Source organism: Microplitis demolitor, chromosome 10, assembly GCF_026212275.2.
Source record: "Microplitis demolitor isolate Queensland-Clemson2020A chromosome 10, iyMicDemo2.1a, whole genome shotgun sequence".
NCBI classification, from domain to species: domain Eukaryota; kingdom Metazoa; phylum Arthropoda; class Insecta; order Hymenoptera; family Braconidae; genus Microplitis; species Microplitis demolitor.
In genome coordinates, this window is record NC_068554.1 from 16222542 (window position 1) to 16228541 (window position 6000).

Genomic DNA, 6000 nt, shown 5'->3' on the forward strand with positions numbered 1-6000 from the left:
CGGCAAATTTACCATAATTCGGATCCATCGTGGAGGGCTATTCAGAGTTGTCCTACTTCACTGACACCAACAGTGAATCGATCAGTAATTTTGTTTCACTGAAGCAATCAGTGAATTCTATTTATTACTTAGCTACTATTTGACGCGCATAACAAGGGATGTTTATCTATTAGATCAGTGAAATATTTTCACTGACTTCATCCGTAAAATTTTATCACTAGTTTGACATCAAAAGTCACTGTTCATTTCCGTGAAAAGTGTAGCTAAGTAATTACTAAAAAGATTTCACTGGTATAATCAGTAATAAAATTTCACTAATTTAATCAATGTTAAATTTCTACTGTGCTTATCAGTAGCTAAAATTTACTGACTTAATCAGTGATAAAATTTCACTGACCTTAAGAATTATCACTTTGTAATGATATAATGAATGATAAAATTTCACTGTCCATATCAGTAATAAAATTTCACTGATTATATCAATGATAAAATTTCATTGATTATATCAGTGATAAAATTTCACTGACTTCAAGAATTATCAATTTGTACTGACATAATAAGTGATAACATTTCACTGACTTAATCATTAATAAAATTTTACTGACCTTAAGAATGATCGATTTCTACTGATATAATAAGTGATAATATTTCACTGGCCATATCAGTAATAAAAATTCACTGATTATATCAGTGATAAAATTTAACGAGTTTAATAAAAATTATCAACGAATTCCCAATGATATACTTTTAACTCGGAAAAATATCAAATATCTACTGTAGATTACAAAACAAACTCTTACATTTTTAGAAAGCAAAAATTCGCTTTATATTACAAAACACAATTTTATTTTTCTATTTCATCTCTTTAGAATTAAAAGTTTTACCTCTCATATTTCATTCGAATTGAAATTAACAAAAAATATACTTAAGTAAAAAAATAAATTCACACTAAATATTGACTAAAAAAAAAAAGTTTTAATATGATTTATCAGATAACTTAAACGTCAGTCCTTTATCAAGATAGCGAACTCCCTTACAAATAGTGAGTTTGGTTGTTTGCTCCCGTTCTTCTTGATATCAGGCTGTTAAATACCTCGACAATAGTTCTCAGTGTTTAAACATCCGTCTTATATATTATATATATATATATATATATATATATATTGTACCATGGTCTCAGCTCCTCTCGGGTGTTGGCTGTATATGTAACATCTACTGGTTTATCTTCGATTACAAAATGTCTTGGCGCCCAACTTAAGTTTCTTACACTCAGCCTCAGTCTGGTTAATTTATCGCTAACGATTTGTCCTTTTACACATACACTGCACAAGATTACTATTTGTTTGTCTAGTCACTTGTTATGTTTGCTGGTGCGGGGTTTAATACCCTCCTATAGTCTTAAGAGCAATATCCGGTCCGTCTCAAAATGTCCTGCCTTTAATCCAAACATTTGCGTCCTTTGATGACAAGCAAACACTTAGACTCACTTTAATTATTTATTTTATTTACAAAACATTTTTATATATTTTCTTTTCACCGTAAAAATTTTACATCAGAATAGTCTCTGTTTCAAAGACCAGAAAATTTTTAGGGTAAAATATATTCGGGGATTATTTTTTTTTTCTTTGTTCGTTTGATCTAAAAATAATTTAGAAGCTGACAAAGTCTTGAGTGAAGTAATTATTTTAGATACAATGTTGCGTGTTGTGACTTTATGATCACGTGTTAAGATTTTTAAGTAAGACTGAGGACTGAAGACTGAGGATTCAAGATTCGAGCATTAAATAACTTTAAGCACTTGCCACAGATGCATTTTATGATTGTAAATTATTGAGACTTTTATGAATCTTAAGGTGATATATATGTGGGCAATCATATCACAGAAAATTTATGAACTGAATGATTTTAGTTTCAAACTTTTGAGGATTTTATGAGAGAATTATTTGACAGTTTTATTTTTCAAGCCTTGGTGAATCGATATTTCAAAAACTCATTATTGAAAGTTGGTCGTGTAAAAATAAAAATTGTAGCCTACGGTCTAATTTTTCAAATGAGATCTCAAACCCGGGTCAAAAAATGAGATCTGTTTTAAAATAAATGTTACATTGAAATACTTCTCTTTAGATTAAGTTTATAAATCGTATTTTTTCATATAGGAATTTAGTCTCTTTTTGCCCGTACTATTCCTTATCCAGGCCAATATCAGACTTATTTTCGTATGATATTAAGTCTGTTTTAAATCGCTTTTAGACTAAAATCAGACTTGTTTGTGATAGTTATTGACATGTGTTCAATTGTTTTTAAGGTCAAAAACAGACTTTATTTACTATCACTTTTAGTCTGTTTTTAATCGCTTTTAGATCTAAGACAGGACTTTTTAAAAATATAAATAATAATCTAGATTTATAAATTTATTTTAATTTTCTTAAAAAAGATGTCATTACTAATTTCATATAGAATTCAAAATACACGTTCTTGAATTTTCAAATCAACACTTTGGATTTTCAAATACTTCGTTTTGAATTTTTAAATAAAATCTTTTTAATATACAAATACTTTGTTTTGAATTTTCAAACACTTTCTTTTTAATTTTCGAATCGATGTATCTGAAAATCTGAAGCGTTTATTTGAAAATTCAAAAGCGTATATCTTAAATTCTGTACGACCGTTACAATGAAATTTCAAACACAATTGTATGTGGTTATTGCGTTATATACAGTGTTTTAAAAATTCAAACATTTTTTTTAACAGCTTATGGTTGCATGGAAATTAAAGGCTATTATAGTCCCGGGACAAAAAGTTCTTATATGATCATATATAAATCATATAAAAGTGATTCATATAAAATCATATAAAGTTTTATAATGAAATTGGTCATATAAAAACTTATATGACTTTATAAAATCATATATAATCATTTAAAATCTTATAATATCATATAAAGTCTTATATAATCATATAAAGATATGTACACCCGGAAAAAATTAGATTCGATCTGAAAATTGACAGGATCTGATGACGTGTAATTATATATAATCATGCATGGATTTAAATAAAAAAAAAATACAGTGTCAGTTAACTACTATATTGCTAAGGGGTCACCCATCCAACTAATGTACTGCCTCAATGCTGTTCAACTTTGAATATCGCGCGTCCGTCGTTTGCATCTCTGGTCTGCTTTACACGTATAAGTATTACAATCCATGACATATTACTTAAATTCAATAATTAAATTGATACATCCTACATAAATAATGCACCAAATATGATCAAATTTCAACACATATGTATTTTATATAAAATTATACGTTGTTTTAAGATAACCTGCTTATAAGGCCATGAAAATTTATACATAAAAATCATGAAACTATATAAACTTTTATATAATCATATATAATTTTATATAATCTTATTAAACTCTTTTGTAATTATACAAATTTATTTATAACTATATATAAAATCACATTAATTTCTATGAATTATCTGAATTCTTATAAGAATTTTATAAAGTCATATAAGATTTCATATGGTCATATATGATCATACATGGTTTTTTATCATCATCTAAAACGTGCTCTTGTAATTACATAATGTTATATATAACTTAATATAAAGTTACATGGAATTTTAAAAAAATTTCATAAGATTATACGAATTACTATGAGAATTTTATAAGATCATATGAGTTTTTATATAATCATATATAACTTTACATATGTTATAATATTTGATCTGGTAATGTTATAAACTCATATATAACTTTTTGAAAAATCACAGCAACTTTTATAAAATTATATAAATTCTTATAAGAATTTTATAAGATCATATGAGCTTTTATATGATCATATATAATTATATAAAAGCCTATGAAACTGTTTCTGGTAATTTTATAAAGTAATATATAATTTTATATGAAATCAGATCAATTTTTATAAAATCCTTATTAGAGTATATGAATCATATAAGAATATATATGTTTATATATGATTACACAAGAACTTTTTCCCGGGTTTGTGTAAAATCACATCAATTTTTATAAAATCCTCATAAAACTATATAAATTGTTAAAAAATTTTTATAAGATCATATGATCATATATGATTTTATATAAGCATATAAAATTGTATCTAGTAATTTAATAAAGTTATTTACCTTTATAAAAAATTATATCAATTTTCATCAAGTCCTTATAAGAGTATATGCATTCTTATAAGATCATATAAGCTTTTATGTAATCATATGTGATTTTTATATATTTCTTATATGATCATATAAAAAACTTTTTTTCCCGGGGTACTAATTATTGTTAACAGATTCCACTTTTTACTATTATTTATTAATTTTTAATATTCTGTTTTTTCCGTGAAAAGAAAATTGTAGTTAAGGGTCTAATCCTTTTAGCAAACATTTTTATTGTAATATTATCAATATTGATAACTATTATTGAGTGTAAAAGTCTTCACGCTAAAAAAAAAGTAGCAAAAATATCATTGGTTAAAATTAGCCAAAAAAAAAAGTGCTCATTAGCTGAGTCCATCATCGAGTTCCATGAATTTGATTTTAATTTTATCCGATTCGTTTCACTGAGTAATCATAATAATGATAATAATAATATCGTACCATTTGCGAATATTGTGATGATCAATATATGACTTGGCTGAGTGTAATCTAGGAAGCTAAAAGACCTTTCCTATGCACACGTGCACTTTTACTTATAGACTAGTCATATCAGTGAGACTATTTTTCCCTCTTTCGTCTCATAAATGTCCGTTTTACGCTTCATCTCGTAAATTCAACTCGCTACTTACTCTAGCCACCATCGCTTTTAATATTTACTGGCATACTTATCTAAGTATATAATTGCAAGAAAGTCGTGCGAATCAAAAATCATGGAAAAATAAAAACCAAATTTTTTTTTGGTCCTTCGATTTTAAATAACTATGGAGGAAAAATATTTTGTAAAATTTTCAAACTCGGAATATATCGATTTAAGTGATTTTGAGTTTTAGAAAGGTGCACGGAAAAAAATAACCGGTAGCGTCTACCGAAAAATAATCGGTAACAGTTACCGAAATTATCTGTATCTGCTACCGATTATTTCAGTTCTACTGAACAGTTTTAGAAAAGTTTTTTTTTTTACATTCAATTACTAAAAATCTGATATATATATATGCGCATTTTTGACCCTACGTATGACACCTGGGGCAAAAAGAAATAACACCGGTGTAAGAGGTGTAATTCGGCGGTGTTAAATCAATGTTAATGCAGATCAATACCGGTGTAAAAGCAGAGTTTACTGTGTCCGCACATAGTATTAACTTTAAAAATTTCATGATACACAAATAATATTTACACACACACGTTCACACAAACTCGTAAGCACACACACATTCGCACACATTCAGACGCATACATAAATTTGCACACACTCAGACGCACACACACTCCCAGAGAAAAAAATACGACGGGCCCGGGCATGACCCAGGCCCGGCCCATGCTTCGTTGCCAGTCTTGGCCCGGACTTTGTTGCCAGACCTTGCCTATGCATCGAGGAAACGAATAAATTTAATTAAAAAAAAATTCTATTATTATTAACCTCGTAGAATTTATGATCATAAATGTTTAAACTATCTAAAGGAGCTAAATGATGTGAAAAAAACTCGGTGGAAACACTGCTGGGTTCCGGGCGAGAACTGCCGACCTTCCGATTGCTGGGACCGAACGATAGCTACTGGACGAACCTGCTAATGCTGAACTGTTACATTAATATGATTTACTTATTAAACCATAAGGATAACCAAACTTGGGTAATCCTACCTTGGCCCAAGTTCGGCTTTCCATTAAGTGGCCAAGGCTAGGTTACCCAGTCTTGGCCCAAGCCCGGGTAATAATTGTAACGGCCAGGACTGAGTACCCAATCTTGAGCCAAGCATGGGCCAATATAGGTGTGCCAAAACTAGGTTCTCCAGTGTTGGGCCAAGTAGGGCCCCGTCGTTCAAC